Source organism: Mesocricetus auratus, unplaced genomic scaffold (assembly GCF_017639785.1).
Source record: "Mesocricetus auratus isolate SY011 unplaced genomic scaffold, BCM_Maur_2.0 Super-Scaffold_100023, whole genome shotgun sequence".
Taxonomy (NCBI): domain Eukaryota; kingdom Metazoa; phylum Chordata; class Mammalia; order Rodentia; family Cricetidae; genus Mesocricetus; species Mesocricetus auratus.
The window spans coordinates 2,197,488-2,215,134 of record NW_024429204.1 but is presented as its reverse complement, the minus strand read 5'-3'; the positions used below and the strand labels follow the sequence as shown (position 1 = coordinate 2,215,134).

The 17,647-nt window shown below is 43.4% G+C and overlaps 1 protein-coding gene across 6 annotated transcripts in view; it reads right to left on the bottom strand.

Moving 5' to 3' along the window:
* Positions 1-17,647, bottom strand: part of Vps13b (vacuolar protein sorting 13 homolog B) — a 431,910-nt gene that overhangs the window by 310,224 nt on the left and 104,039 nt on the right. The window lies entirely within an intron of this gene.

Sequence of the window (17,647 nt, the reverse complement as noted above, 5' to 3'; positions counted from 1 at the left end):
GCCTAACCAGAAAGTTCAAACAGACCTCACACAGCATTCAAAGCATAGTTTCAAATCTAACCTAACCTCCCTTCTCTTTAAACTGGCCCTGGGGATGAAGTCAATAAATTGCCAATTAATAACATACTTGCTTTGATGACTTTTCAGTAACTTACTATCATCCCACTTCATAAATTTTTTTAGCGAAAGCTCTGGAATGTCAAGTGAGCCACCACTTCCATGGGAAAACTCTACTAAGAGCTCCCTGCTGCCAGTAAGACAGACTGCCTGATGATCCTCCCACCACACTCTGCAGAGGGAGAAGCACTCAACCAGTCAAGGTTTAATTTGTTCCGCCAATGGCACAGAAAACTACTCCAGGTTCTTCACTAAATAATCTGAACGCTAGTGTCTCCCATGTGATTAAGGCCAAGACTGATCTTGGTCATTCAGAGACAAAAGCCATGTGGTCCTGAGTTTCAGCAGTGAAGACAACCACACTTAATCCAGAGCCAGGCCTCTCCTGTGTGCTGTCTGTAACACACTTAATCCAGAGCCGGGCCTCTCCTGTGTGCTGTCTGTAACACACTTAATCCAGAGCCGGGCGACTCCTGTGTGCTGTCTGTAACACACTTAATCCCAGAGCCAGGCCTCTCCTGTGTGCTGTCTGTAACACACTTAATCCAGAGCCGGGCCTCTCCTGTGTGCTGTCTGTAACACACTTAATCCAGAGCCGGGCCTCTCCTGTGTGCTGTCTGTAACACACTTAATCCAGAGCCGGGCCTCTCCTGTGTGCTGTCTGTAACACACTTAATCCAGAGCCGGGCCTCTCCTGTGTGCTGTCTGTAACACACTTAATCCAGAGCCGGGCCTCTCCTGTGTGCTGTCTGTAACACACTTAATCCAGAGCCGGGCCTCTCCTGTGTGCTGTCTGTAACACACTTAATCCAGAGCCGGGCGACTCCTGTGTGCTGTCTGTAACACACTTAATCCCAGAGCCAGGCCTCTCCTGTGTGCTGTCTGTAACACACTTAATCCAGAGCCGGGCCTCTCCTGTGTGCTGTCTGTAACACACTTAATCCAGAGCCGGGTGACTCCTGTGTGCTGTCTGTAACACACTTAATCCAGAGCCGGGTGACTCCTGTGTGCTGTCTATAACACACTTAATCCAGAGCCGGGCCTCTCCTGTGTGCTGTCTGTAACACACTTAATCCAGAGCCGGGCCTCTCCTGTGTGCTGTCTGTAACACACTTAATCCAGAGCCGGGTGACTCCTGTGTGCTGTCTGTAACACACTTAATCCAGAGCCGGGCCTCTCCTGTGTGCTGTCTGTAACACACTTAATCCAGAGCCGGGTGACTCCTGTGTGCTGTCTGTAACACACTTAACCCAGAGCCGGGTGACTCCTGTGTGCTGTCTGTAACACACTTAATCCAGAGCCGGGTGACTCCTGTGTGCTGTCTGTAACACACTTAACCCAGAGCCGGGTGACTCCTGTGTGCTGTCTGTAACACACTTAATCCCAGAGCCAGGCCTACTCCTGTGTGCTGTCTGTAACACACTTAATCCAGAGCCGGGTGACTCCTGTGTGCTGTCTGTAACACACTTAACCCAGAGCCGGGCCTCTCCTGTGTCGCTGTCTCTCTGCTTCATCTGTCACTCACTCCCACCCACACCAGTTCGCTCCCTTCTCACCCAAGGGCATGAAACAACAAAGACAGGTAACTTCTCCCACACCAGCCCATCTGTCAGTCAGACATGTTACCTCCTTCTGTCCACATCCACACCTAATTACTCAGATTCTTTGCCTCTAAGAGCAAATTCTCTAACATACATACACGGTTCATATAGTTCCCTGGTTTCTTAGCCTACAAGCCATGGATCTCTATTATCATCTCTTTAATCTGCTCCAAGGAGTAGTCCTCCTAACCAGACATCCTTAAACTACTTGAGAGAATCCATCATACACTCGTATAATAAACGTGCAAAAACACAAGGGTCAAGTGTCATACTCTATGTCATGTAATGTCACAAATACGATACCATTCTTAAAATGAATAATAAAGAATGACAGAAAGAAACCACTGCAAGCAGATACTTCTTCTGAATGAGAAGCAGTCTTGTTCATGACAAAGTGAGTAATACCAGCAAGAAAGCAAACAAGACCAAACACTAATGACAGCAGTGAGAAGTTAAAGGAAGACACTCAGTGCTAATGGCCCTATGAAACACCGGGTGTCGGTCATTTCCTCATTTTTGGCTCATTAATTCCAATTATTATTCATAATAGATGAGTGTATCATGCAACTATCACTGAAATAAAATTTTGTTCAAAACTATTCATCCACCAGACTTTTTTTCTGGATGCTGAGGGAGGGCAGCACAGGGTCTCCCTGTGCCAGGAAGGCCTGAAACTCCCTCTGCAGGCTGCACTTAAGCTCCTGCTCACGCGGTACGGCATCTGCAGTTCTAGGGTCACAGGCATGCACCACCGTCTCTTGCCTAATTGAACAAACATTTTCTAAACCCACCCGTGTACCTGAAAGTGAACCTTACACCTCCAGAGGTAAGAAGCAGACCCTAAACTTAACGGCTCATGAATTAGTGGGAGACCATTGATGGCAAAAAGCCATCGGGTGTGGAAGGTGCCTTAGTGAAAACACGAACAGGTCAGCACAGAGATGAGAAGGAAGCAAGCGAAGGAGACTCGGAGCTGCTGGGGAGAGGACCACGGACACACTCTGAGCCAGGGGGACGAGGGAACAAATGAAGGAGATTCGGAGCTGCTGGGGAGAGGACCCAGGACACACTCTGAGCCAGGGAGACGAGGGAACAAATGAAGGAGGCTCTGAGCTGCTGGGGAGAGGACCCAGGACACACTCTGAGCCAGGGGGACGAGGGAACAAATGAAGGAGGCTCTGAGCTGCTGGGGAGAGGACCACGGACACACTCTGAGCCAGGGGGACCACAAAGAAAATGAAGGAGACTCGGAGCTGGGGAGAGGACCACGGACACACTCTGAGCCAGGGGGACCAGGGAGGAGGAAAAGCTCACGGGCAGGGCAAGCACTACGACATACACACTGATGGAAATGGCATGAGAACGGGCACGCCCCTGTAAGGCTGAGGCTCCCGTGTGGGAGGACCTGCACATGGAGCAGTGAGCTGTCCTCCCCCCAAGCCTGCGATGAACCGGAAAGCCATGGAAGAGTCCTTAAAGAACACGTTTAAAGGGAGGCACAAGATCAGACCCTCCCTTCCAGAGGAGGGTTATAGAAAACCCCACACTTTCTTACCACTCGGGAAAGACGGGAAATGAGAGAGGAAGAACTTTGAATGATCAACAAGTATAAAGTGATCACACTGAGATGATGAACATGGTAAGGGCTTGGGTAAAATGATGAAATTAACTTTTTAAATGTTGTGCCAGGGATATCCAACACAACTCTCCCATATAGAACCGAAAATTCCTATGCAGAACAAAGAAAAGGCTGTGGGAAGATGATACAAATTGGGAAATGCAGTTTTATAGTAATAAAATCAGTCAGAGGCACGCATTTTGTATTGGTTCCTTCAAGCATTAGATTTGATACTTTTTCCAATAGGTTTTCGCTCAAAGGAACCATTTTATGTGTATGGAAAATATGAGCATCATTAAAATGTTTTCAAGCCTTTGTACTCAAGATCCTCAGAGGGAAGGATTTCCTGATAAGGAGATGGTGAAGATGATCTCATTTGTGTTGGGACTGCGGTGGTTTTAAAGAAAATTATCCCTAAAGGAAGTGGAACTTTGAGGGAGTCTGGCTTTGCAGAGTGAGTGTGGTTTTATTGGAGGAAGTGTGTCACTATGGAGGCGGGCTTTGTTGGAGGAAGTGTGTCACTATGGAGGCGGGCTTTGTTGGAGGAAGTGTGTCACTATGGAGGCGGGCTTTGTTGGAGGAAGTGTGTCACTATAGAGATGGGCTTTGTTGGAGGAAGTGTGTCACTATAGAGATGGGCTTTGTTGGAGGAAGTGTGTCACTATGGAGGCGGGCTTTGTTGGAGGAAGTGTGTCACTATGGAGGCAGGCTTTGTTGGATAAATGTGTCACTATGTCACTATGGAGGCGGGCTTTGTTGGAGGAAGTGTGTCACTATGTCACTATGGAGGCGGGCTTTGTTGGAGAAGTGTGTCACTATGTCACTATGGAGGCAGGCTTTGTTGGAGGAAGTGTGTCACTATAGAGATGGGCTTTGTTGGAGGAAGTGTGTCACTATGGAGGCGGGCTTTGTTGGAGGAAGTGTGTCACTATGGAGGCAGGCTTTGTTGGATAAATGTGTCACTATGTCACTATGGAGGCGGGCTTTGTTGGATAAATGTGTCACTATGTCACTATGGAGGCAGGCTTTGTTGGAGAAGTGTGTCACTATGGAGGCGGGCTTTGGGGGGTCTTATATAGGCTCAAGCCTATATAAGTGTTTCATTTCTGTTGCCTTCTGATCAAGATGTAGCCAGTCCATGCTTGCCTGCATGCTGCCATGCCCTGCCATGATGGTAACAGACTAACCCTCTGAAACTGTAAACCACACCAATTAAATATTTTTCCTTTATAAGAGTTGCCATAGTATGGTGTCTCTTCACAGCAAGAGAAACCCTAACTAAGATGGGAAGGGTACATATATAAACATAATATAAAATGTTATCCTAAATATTACAGGAATAATCATTTAATCTTCATGACAATGTGGTAAGATATCTACTATTAATTTTCAGATCTTACCAATAAGAATGATCTATAACATACCATTCTAGTGAGACCATCTGTAAATATACCTTACTGTGGAAACACACTGTTCTAGTGGGACAATCTATAATATATCTTACTGTGGAAACACAACATTCTAGTGAGACCATCTATAACAAACCTTACTTTCTTGGCACTGAGCATAGCCTTTCCTGCAAGGTCCCAAGAAAGAACTCCCAACTAACAAAAGGTTCCAACATTTGCATTACTATCTTGTTAATGCTAGATTTTTAAGTTATATACAATGAATTCAGTAAATATCAGCCTGGAAACATATAAAGCAGGCTTGCTCCATTTCTTTCTCTTAAAAAAAGTGTATATTAATTGTATAAAATAATGTATTCGATTGCAGTATTTTCTAATTTAAACAAAGCACTTTGGTTTTTGTTTGTCCTCAGTACATATACCCATTTCCGAGTCCCTGCGGCTAGAGACCTTCCTATTCCTAGTCATTCCTCTATTATGTTCATCTACTTATAAGACAAAAAACATGTAATGTGTGTCTTTCTCAGTCTAGCCTTGTTACACAATCATGCATTAAAACTGAACAAGATAATTAACTCATAATAACCAAAAATCTGTAATTCCCATCTCTCAATTTAATATTTCTTTTTTTTTTATTTTTTTGCGACAGGGTTATGTGAAATAGCCCAGGACAGTATCCTAGTAACAATTACTTAAAGAAACTGACACACTTACAAGTAAAGCCGCCTGGCTTGTCAAGCACTTTATTTTGTTACCTGCAGCTTTTATACTTTTAAAGAAATGTGGCCTTCAGTTAATAATGACTACCATTCAAAACAAAACGAGGTAAACTTAAGGTAGTTACAATGCCAAAATAGGAACGCTAAACTCATAGACAGTAATAGTTGGGATTTAACTATTCTTTTGAAAGCCCTGTCCTAATACTTTTCAAGCCTTCCTCCCGTTCCAATCAGTCTCTGCCAGCTTTCAGAAAAGCAGCGCTTTTTTCACAGTTGTTACATCCAAGTTTGTTCAAAGTCCTGACCAGAAAACAGTTTAAAACCAGCCCCTTACAGTGCCTCGAACACAGCTTGCAGCTAGTAAAATAAAACAAAAACTGAACAACCAATTCTCCAGGTCTGGATTTCTGCAGAGCCTGTTTCCCTGGTAAATACCGAAAGTGTATTCTTGAATCAGGCTGCTGGGATAACTACTTAGAACAATACTCGGAACAAATGAAGGACTTAAGAGGTGCCGGTGTTGATATCACTATCGTTTGGATGTCACCACCGAAGCTCAAGTAGAACTCAATTGGATAATCACTTTTCGGGACGAGGGGACTTTGATGTAGCACTGGGTTAGTCATCTGAGCAGTGGGGTTCAGGCTGACTGCTGATGTATATGTGTGAGCGCTCTAAATTCCCGAGGCGTTAAGAAGACGCTCACAAGGGTGTACCCTCTGATCTACCTGGCAGCCTCCAGAAACAGCTAAACCCATGTCCAGTGTTTCTAACTTATTTACTCAAACAGCAATCTGAGGCAGGCTCCTCCAGGTTCTTTGCTGTTTCTTGACTTGGTGAAAGGTACTCGTGGCTACTCAGATCTCTAAACACACACACACACTGAAGGTTTCCATTCAGAATTCAGTCCAAACACTTTCAAATGACTTTCACAGACTCAAAAAATATGAATAGGCTTGCTTATTCGTTCAAACATGAGCTTGTACCATTGTTCCCAACACAGTGCTAAGCTTTGGTTACAAAGGACTTTTAGTCCCCCTGCAAATGACTCACTGTTCCTCTTACCATTCACAATTAAAGTCTCACTTGGTCACGACTTATTGCAGGAATCCTTTCCCGCAAACCAAAAAATGTCAATGTGAATTCCAAAGTTGTAGCTACCTTGTACGTGTGTGCATACCCTATCTCTTACTTGAGGAACATTAAGATGATGAAAGGGAGCTGGAGAGCTGGATCAACATTAAGAAAACAGTTCCCAGCATCTACACGGTAGCCAACGACTGTCCATGACTTGAGTTCCAGATGCTAAGGCTCCATTCTTTGGCCTCCACAGGCAGTACGCACACAAACATTTATGTAGGCAAAACCTTCATACGTACAAAAGTAAATATATTTTTCTTTGACGATAGAACGGTCTTTTTATTTCTTTATCACAAGGTTCACTCAAATAAATAAATAAATAAATAAATAAATAAATAAATAAATAAAGACAGACAGACAGACAGACAGACAGACAGACAGACAGGCGTACGTGCTGGGTGAGTGAAGATGGGCCACTTCAGCCACTCTCCACAGCAGCAGGAACTCTGGGTTGCAAGAGACAGGTTTTCCTCTCTCATTCTCCACCAGCTTCCATCTGAAGTCAAAGTCTGTCTCCTACAGAGTTAACTCTCATAGAAGGAAAGCTAGAAATTTTTAATCATATCAAACTTTAAAAAACCACCTATTTCAGCTAATACAATATTGCCTATTCCTTCCCCCGCCATTTACTAACCGTCCATCACCTGTGGAATGGTGGGCAGCCTGTTATGTCACCTTCCTACAGACTCATCAGTGAGTTGTGGCTGCCTTCTGCAGGCCCAGAACTGTTTAAGGAGACTCTTATTCAAATGCAGTAAGAATCTCTCAACTGCTGACTTCTTCTCAATCCTTAACCACTCACATCAAGGCAATGTCCTACTTCCAAAATTAAAAATCTTGGCTAATAATCATGAATTATGCTTCAGTCAAAAGGTAGGCTAATTGGAAATAAAGGTATGGCCAAACAGAACAGACACCGGAAACACTTGTGGTCTTGGAAATGCTTCTGCCTGTTTTTGTATCTTTTTATTATTCCATTCTACAACTATTTTGACCTACTCAAAAAAAGAAAAAGTGCAGGTATTATCAATGCCAAAGTTTTCTTACGTTGTTCTTTAAGGATGTTAGCTCTACAGTGGCAACGCCCTCCATTTAGGATTTATGATATTACATCCGAACCAACACATTATAAATTGGGAGCCTTTTCAGTCACCAGACACCACACCAGGGCTTTGAAAAACAGTGCGCCTGAGAGTGTCTGGGGCTGAGTGTGCAGAGCAAGCAGCTGACTGGGAATGGCAGCAACTGCATTTTTGCCTTCTGCTGCATGTAGTGTTGCAGGAGGCGCACCAGCGGGTGCATGAGGAAACTGGTAACTGCGTTCCCAGTCAGGGAGCAGCACTGTACCCATGGTGCTCTGCTGGCTCCCTCCCTTCTCTGCTTGTTCACTCTGGGAGCCTTGTCCAGGGACTGCTGCACCCCCCACACTACACAAGACCCTGCCTTCCCTTCTGCCTCACAGGAGAACACTTGTGGTGTCATACAAAAGGCTCACCTGTGAACCAGAGCTAATCCTCACTCCCTACGATCGTTTCCTCAAGTATACTGTCACAGCTACAAGAAAGGCAATCCACAAGGCACCACGACATTACTTTGTTTTACTCATTATTTCGGTGGTGCTCTAATTGAACCTGGGGTCTTGGGCTGGTCTGGCTAGTGAACTGTTCTGCCACTGAGCTATACTTCCAGTCCTCTTCAATGTAAGCTATATTAACTACTGTTTTAATTTTTTTGATTTTACGAGACAGGGTTTCTCTGTATTGTTTTGGAGGATGTCAGTCCAGCCTAGCCTCGAACTCACAGAAATCCGCCTGCCTTTGCCTCCCGAGTGCTGGGAATAAAGGCATGCACCACCACCGCTCGGCGTAACTACTGTTTTAAAACGAGCTATTTGTGTGAACATTTTCCAATGACATCAAATTTTTTTCAGGCCCCTTTTACCAAGAGACATCTAAGAATGCATTCTGGATTATTTCATAATTTACTATTGGACAACAAAAACCCTTGTGACTGTCATAAGTAATTGACACGAACATCCTTATAGTTCTCTCTCTCTCTCTCTCTCTCTCTCTCTCTCTGTCTCTCTCTCTGTGTGTGTGTGTGTGTGTGTGTGTGTGTGTGTGTGTGTGTGTGTGTGTGTGTGTGTGTGTGTTTCTGTGTCTGTGTCTATGTCCAGGCCAGGCCTACACATGCATGCGAACATGCATGCAAGAACCTGCAGAGGTCAGAAGGGGGCACTGTACCTCCTGGAGCTGAGGTTACACAAGCAGCTGTGAGTCACCTGCTGCGGATAACGAAAACCAAACCCAGGGCCTCTGCAAATGCAGCACACGTTCTTTACTGCTAAGCCATCTCTGGAGACCTAAATACAATTCTTCCAAGTATCTTGGATAGTGCTCTTAGGGTACAGCTTAGAACGAGGACTATGGAGAGTAACTCCTCTAAAGTCTGACACAAACTTGGCTTTATAAATTCAGGAGACTTTGTAAACACAATGCAAAAAGACTAATAAAGCCATTAGCCTCATCGCTTTCTCAGCTCCATTGTATCATTTATCAAAAACATGTGAGCCAGGCATGGTGGCGCACGTCTTTAATCCCAGCACTCTGGAGGCAGAGACAGGAGGATCTCTGTGAGTTCGGAGCCATCCTGGCCTATACAATGAGTTCCGTACATCGACGGCTATGTATAAAGATCCTGTTTCAAAAAAAAAAAAAGTGGGAGGGTGATTTGCAAGTAAGATGTTTTCTTACACGAAGATCTATCTTGTTGATTGCCTGTAGCTTATGTTTTTTACATGTTACTTGTAACTTATACTGAGCACACTGTCAATGAAGTATTTATATGTGTGTTGCATTCATTCAGCCATTCCTAACCTTTTCTGGAATTCCTAACTTTTTACATCCAAAGAAAGTCATCTAGTAGTTTGTTTCCTTTTGAATTTTCATAATAAATGTAAATGAGAAATAACTGCAAAAATAAAACTGTGGTGACCGACAGAATGCCCCTTCTGCAAACAGGACCCTTCTTTCCTGTGTGGGATGAGTCATTTGCTTACTGGACAAAACAACATGGCTGTGCACATACTAGGCTTCTAAGTATTTGCTGTCTGGGTTCTTTTCTCAATAGAACATTCTAATTATTTCAAATAAAGTATTTACTCAAAGCCAGGCTCCTACACTTAATAAAACACCTCACCCTGAGATTTTCCTACTATTCACCAAACAACTAGATGAAGAGGTCTTAGTATGCCAAGATTTCAAAAGCCAAATTCAAGCTAAGGTATATACCAAATTTAACCACAGTCGTTACCTCCCATGGCCAAGAGGAAACACTCCATCACTGCCCTCTGCCGGTGACATCACTTCCCCATCAAGTCCCCTCCAGGCTCTGAACCTTGCCTTCTCCACACTACTTCTAACATGTGCCTATAATTACAATATCCAAGCTAAACTTAGCCAGGCTGTCGGGAATCCACTAAGGGGTAGGGGAAAATAGGTCTTTCATCGAGGTGCCCTGAAATACTTAGAGCAGCTTCCAGGCTGAGTCTGGTTCTTCAGGCCTCTGAGAGTTCGGTGCGTGCACACACTCACACACAATACACTGTAAGTAAATGAAAGAAATATAAAATAATTCTTTACTGTGCTGTGCAAATATTAACAACTCTTCTGGGAATAAAAACAGCTAGCCTCCCTCACTCCTGGAAAAAAAAAAACAATTTATACACCCCCCCCCAATTTATTTTGTTATTACTGGTCTGCAAATGCTTGTGGATTTTAAAAATTCTCTTTCAACCTTCTTGTAATATCTGCTTGGCTCCCTCAATAATAATGAGCTAAGTAGAAATTTAAGTGCTCTGTATCTATGCAAGAATCACTGGTTTGCCTTTATTACGAATTATTCTCTATAAGCTGGACCACACCTTTCTGCCACTGAGCGATCAGGGATGAAATGAGACAACTCTGCAGACAGTACTGACAGTGGCCTCTGGCTTCAGAACTCCCAATGGTGTCACAATGAGACACAACAGCAGCCTCTGGGATGGAGCTTTGGGATGGGGCTCAAACACCGGGAAAGAGGAGAAGGGCAAGGATTCATAGGAATTTCAACCCTGAATGTTTTGTCAGAAAGTTACTAAACAACCGACTTCAAAATCTGGACAGATGTGCAAGGTTACTGCGACTGGTCATAAAATACAGGAACCAGCATTTGAAAATCTAAAACAGTTTGAAGAATTACATCATTGTCTAAAATATAAACTCAGGCAATAGTGGCTTTTGATTCACTTAAAGAAACTTTAAATAGGGCTGGAGAGATGGCTCAGCCATTTAAAAAAAGGCTAGGCTCACAACCAAAAATATAAGAAACTCTAAATAAATGATTGAATACTATACATTTTATAGTTGCTTTATAGCTTAGTTCACCTGTAGCCCATTTTTGAACTATTTCTTTTATATTTATCTGCTACTTACTAATGAAATCACTACTGTTTTCTCTATCACTTTTCTTTTACTAATTTTATAGTGAATAAAAAACACAAAATTCTGCCCTTGCACTATAACTGAGGAAACCAAGTGACTGTCCACACGGCTCACGGGAGGGAGTCCTCCCTCTGGCTTTCCTCCAGAGTCCAGGACTTTTCAAAGGGGCAAAGTAACTTCCTGTTGTATTGCATCTGCTCCTGACTCCCAAACCATGACTTCAGGAGACACGTAACTGTGGAGCGAACATTCTGGAACCAGGGGAAGGTGTTGCTGCCCAGGGTCAGAACGCAGCACTCCCAGGTCTAGGAGGGAACTAGAGGAGAACTTAAGTGGAAAGGATCAGATGGGAGGAAGAGAACAAGGAGGGAAAATAACAGAAACAGAAAAGGTTGGCATGTCTAATTCACACAATATAATGACTAAAAATAAAAACTGGGGCTCTCACTACAGTTTAGTTAACAACACTAGAGTTTACCATGTGAACCTTAATCTTCAACAAAAAAATCTGAGAAAAAAATGGATCAAGTGTTTTGAAGATGAGAAACCAATACTCAGAAAGGTTACCTTGGTCCAAGTGCTACAATCTACAAAAACGAAGCTGAGCCCAGACACTCGGAACACGCTTAAGCCCTTTATCTGTCATACCAATCACTCACCCCACCATGACTGTGTATGTCTACCTCTGTAACATACTAGAGTTTCACACTAGCAACAATGATTATTAAAACTCTTACACACAGAAAATCTAAACAAAGTACTTGCTGTACAAATTAACAAATGATGAATGATTATACAAAAGAGAATACGCACAACAGGCAAGGCATGGTGTCACACATCTACACCCCAGGAACAGAGACAGAGAGATGCTCCAAGTCTTAGGACAATCTGGGCATTGCTTTGAGTACCGAGTCTGCCAGGGTATATAGCAAGACCCACCTCAGAAAGTCAAAAAGAAACAACTTCAAAAAGAAAGCAAAATAAAAATGTAAGAACATGAATACCGACCTATTTTAGTCTTTAGCAACTAAAATACAAGAAACTTCATGATCTGAGAAAGCACTTAACATATATTTGTATATGCTTTATATAAATATTTAAGCAATCTGTCAAAATTCAAAAATATTTTCATAGACTTACACTTACTGTATTTAAAAACATTTTAGTTTTTATTCTAAGATTGCTATCTATTAAAAGTTGCATCATAAAATGCTATAATCAAAATACATATGGAGAATGTTTTCTACACCTATTATCTCATGTGTGTCTGCGCATGTGTGTGCGTGACTGTGTATGTTTCTCTAAATAGAAAATAGGCTGTTTCATAATTAGTGGGATAAAAAATACTCTACTACAAATGCAACATTCTCAAAATGTTATATCCTGTAACTACATAATCTTTTAGAAATTATTTACATCATGCTTAACAGTCGTGTAGTACACATATTCCCGTTAACTAGTTTGCATGGTAAAGAGATCAGTAAACTTACTTTTATGCATAACATCTTTAACATTTGCTTCCCTTTCTGGGCTTGTGATTAAATGTAATGTTCTGAAATCCCCAAGTTCTGAGAAAAACATAAATCCTCGTCTCACAGCTGCTGCTGGGCTCTGGAAACACATGCATTCTCCTTTCAAGCTTCACCCTCAAGGCTCCCAGAGGCTCTGCACTGGAGAACACCTGCATCCCTTCATTTAGTTCCAATAACACAGCCCAAACTCCAAATTACAAAAATAGACTCTCTGTTCGGCTGTAGCTACATTTTGCTCTTAATTCCCATGAACCAAAATGCTAGGAGCATGAAATCATTCGGGCAAACTCAGTCATCAAGAGTACAGGGTTTTTGCACCAGAAGCCCAGTGGGAACATGACAGAAACTGGTAAGTTACAGATGAAGTACATCATACAGTCCACAGGGAAGACAGAGGAAATGCGGTCAGATAGATGGGTATAATTCTTACATATTTATAACCAAAACACAAATGCAAATTGTCTTTAATTGGTCCAATATATAAGCAATTCTAGTTAAGTGGCCTGTCAAAAACACTAAAAATAAGTTCAAGGCAATTCACCTAATTTTATATGAAGAGAATTTTGTGAAACGAGACATTTCCCTAATGAAAGCAGACTCTCTATTTTAAATCTCCTAAGAAATTCCTGTCGAACCAAAGAAATCTGAATGGTGTGCACTTTCTGATATACGTTTTTATCAACAAACAGATCTGCTAACTAAACTGAACTGATTTCCTGAGACTAGAATTGTAATTTTAACTCTCCACTAACAATAACTAGCCCACCCTGTTTGCTAAATAACAGATAAAATTATTTCCACTCAGGAAAACCTAATAAAATTTAAATCCTTATACCGGTTTATGAAGTTAATTATTCTAGAGAATAAAAAGAATGCCTTAAATTGTCCAAGACTATGTTACAAGGAACACCTATTTACATTATGGCAGAATAGCATCAAAAACAGCTCATTCTATCTATGAAAATGCTGCCTCAGTATGTTACTGTAAAGAAGAACTAGCTTGTAGTCTGTGTGGTGGCCCATGCCCATGACCCTGACACTTAGCAGGGAAGGGGGGAAAGGATCCCAAGTTCCAGGCCAGCTCGGGTTGCACTGCAAGACTCTATCAGTCACCTTTCTATTGCTATGAGAGAACACCGTGACCATCATGACCGTAGACGAGTTCAGTGGACCTGAAGGCTAAGACTCTGTCACAGTGGGTAAGAAGACAGCAAACAGCGTGATATGATGGCTGACGCAGAAGCCGAGGGCTCACATCTTAACCCACAGATAGAAAGAGAGTAAGATAGACATGGCTCCCAGCTTTGAAACCTCAACCTGCTCCTGGTGATGTTTCTCTAGCAAGGTCATTCCTCCTAAGACTCTCCAAACAGAACCAAATGCTCATATGCCAGAGACAACAGGGATGAGTCCACTCAAACCACCACACCAAGTGTCAGGGAGAGAGGCAGAGAGGGAGAGAGGGAGAGAGGTGGAGAGGGAGAGAGGGAGAGAGGCAGAGAGGGAGAGAGGAAGAGAGGGAGAGAGGGAGAGAGGCAGAGAGGGAGAGAGGAAGAGAGGCAGAGAGACAGAGAGGGAGAGAGGCAGAGAGGCAGTGAGGGAGAGAGGAAGAGAGGGAGAGAGGGAGAGAGGCAGAGAGGAAGAGAGGCAGAGAGGGAGAGAGGGAGAGAGGTGGAGAGGGAGAGAGGGAGAGAGGCAGAGAGGAAGAGAGGGAGAGAGGCAGAGAGGGAGAGAGGTGGAGAGGGAGAGAGGGAGAGAGGCAGAGAGGGAGAGAGGAAGAGAGGGAGAGAGGCAGAGAGGGAGAGAGGGAGAGAAATGAGGAGGGAGGGAGAGAAAGTGGGAGGGAGGGAGGGAGGGAGAAAGGAAGAAAGGAAGCTAGCTTTTGTGAAGTAATAATATAAGCAATAAATAACGAGTATAGTCTTTTAAATAAGAAAAAGAAGAAGGTATTCAGTCAGTGTTATCAAATCAACTGAGTGTGAAATAGAGGGAAAAAGTTAATGCTGATTTTTAAATACTTTTAATATATCTTTGGGAAAGTCATTAAGGTGTGGCTGAAATTTGGAGGCTGATCTCAAAAAGTAATGAGTGGACACAGAGATATAAATCCATAGTTACTAGGTAACAGAAGTACTGATGAGATCATCAAATAGAAAGGAGGAGTGTCATGTCATCTTTGGAATAAGCTATTCCTGGGTCTGGAAAGATGGCTCAGGGGTGAAGAAAGAGTACACACTTCTATTCCAGTAGATGCATGTTCAGTTCCCAGCACCAACACGAGCAGCTTACAAGTGCCTGTGAATCAAGCCCTTGGGGCTTTCATTAACTCTGGACTCACGTGTGCGCGTGCGCATGCGCATACACATACACACACACACACACACACTTATAAGTAATATAAAGAAAAAATTTAATGTCATATACTTGAGGATGAGGAGGTGGCTCATTTGATAAAAGCAGTTTCTGTCAAATTGAGATGACCTGAGTTCAAATCTCCAGCTCTCATGGAAAGGCAGGGACACAAGCCAACAATGGATGACAGGGACAGCAAATTGCTGGCCAGCCAGGCAGGTTCACTGAGAGAATCCATCTCAAAAGCAAGATGATATACCCACTTCAGGGGCATATACAACTGGAAATGTATACAAATGATTAGCTTGTCCCTACACAAGGGTGACGTGCAAGTTTATTACGAATTCAATAATTTAAAATAAGGTGGAAAGGCAAAAATACACCCAATGGCACCACCAAACACGTGCACATACCACCCACCCACACAAATATAAATAAATATGGCCTATACTTAAAGAACAAAAAAGAGAAACATATTGGCAGAGAGATTTTTTTTAAGGTGGAGCCAAAAAGGACAGTATTATTCTGGCATCAGGAACAATGAGGGATCTTAAAGACTGACTACTCAGGTGTAGGGGTGCAGAAGAAGAGTCCCAGTCAGGGAGTGAAGTCATAGCTACCACATAGCATTAAAGACTGACTACTCAGGTGTAGGGGTGCAGAAGAAGAGTCCCAGTCAGGGAGTGAAGTCATAGCTACACACAGCAAGCACAACTTACACATCAATGGCTGCATTGGTTACCTCTGTTCCCATGTCCCACAGACACCGTGACACAGACAGATACGTGTGCAGACACGCTAGGAACCCGAATGCAGGAACTCATTGTCTTAAGGTAGACAGTAAGCCCTTTGACTCCTAAAGGAGACACAGCAGGGTCCCTTCCAAAGCTATAAATTACACAGACATTTCTGAAATGATAATCCACAACAAAAGTCAATCAGTGCCTTTACTCTCAGGGTTGGTAAACAACATGTCAGGTCTGTGGAGACTAAGGTGCTAACAGCCAAGAATGACCAAGGTTTCATTCAGTAGAAAAGATGTACAGGGACGCGGAGAGGGCAGGCTTTACGAGGCACGCCGAAGGCTGACATGTCACTCTGAGCTATGGAGCAGTGCCCAAGCTATCTGGCGGAAAGGACGATCAGAGGAGGAGGCGAACAGAGCAAAACAGAACGATGAGAAAGTCAGTACACATCAAGCAAGTACTATTTGTCTGCCAACTAATCCATGCCCTTGACTGTTTGTCATAAATGTTCGTGGATTGTTCTCATGACCCACCCAGATCATCTCAGATCATCGAAAGTGTTCTCTACATGACAGCCAATGTAAGGACCTGAAGGAAATGTCACAAACAACCAGTGACTGACTAACTCTGGAAGTCACTGTCAGCCAGTGAAGACAGATGTTGTAAGTGTGAACTGTCACAAAAGTCAAGAGAGAAAAATACATCATCAAATATGACAGATTGTAACAGACCTATTCAGACTGTGTGAGGAGACAGGGAGAGGGAGAAGTTTCAGAAAGGCGGGAACTGGTCTGTTTGTTGCTAAGCAGAGAGAGAAAGAACAAGGACAGAGGTTAAGAACTGTCAACATGAAAAAATAGAACAACACAAAGCCAGCACACTACAGAAAGAACACAGGCCGGCAGACCTGAGACAGCAGAGGGGCTGTGAGAAACGGTCTCCTCGCACTGCCTTAGCGATGGCCACCAGTGACCTGGAGTGCAGACGGTCCTTCGTGATTACTTCACACTCCCACACGGCACACACTCTACAACCAACCTGTGAGAAAGTCATGGGTAAAACACAGCATACAGCATATAAAAGATCAAGAGTGTATCTAAAGCTCATTCTAAAATATTACCTATAAATAGATTACAGTGGCCAAATGCCTCCACATATGAAAAGCTCACAGAAACACCTGTGTGTGTACTTCTAGTACCTTGTGTGACATAACAACGTCCACATCGTTGAATGGGGCATGAAGACAGCATGTGAACTGGGGTGCTAAGATCCCAAAAGAACCCTGTAAACAGGCCGTCAAGAGCACAGAGCCACCGGGGAGAGGTGCAAGGAGGGTTGCTAGAACTTCAAAGGCAAAGCAATGCTGTGAGATACGGCAATGGGGACTTTTGACAGAGCTATGGAGGCAAAGCAATGCTGTGAGATACTGCAATGGGGACTTTTGACACAGCTATGAAGGCAAAGCAATGCTGTGAGATACGGCAATGGGGACTTTTGACAGAGCTATGGAGGCAAAGCAATGCTGTGAGATACTGCAATGGGGACTTTTGACACAGCTATGGAGGCAAAGCAATGCTGTGAGATACGGCAATGGGGACTTTTGACAGAGCTATGGAGGCAAAGCAATGCTGTGAGATACGGCAATGGGGACTTTTGACACAGCTATGAGGCAAAGCAATGCTGTGAGATACTGCAATGGGGACTTTTGACACAGCTATGGAGGCAAAGCAATGCTGTGAGATACGGCAATGGGGACTTTTGACAGAGCTATGAAGGCAAAGCAATGCTGTGAGATACGGCAATGGGGACTTTTGACAGAGCTATGGAGGCAAAGCAATGCTGTGAGATACGGCAATGGGGACTTTTGACACAGCTATGGAGGGAGAGGGGGCCTTTTCAAAGTTAGAAACTTTTTTAATTGAAAATAGATTG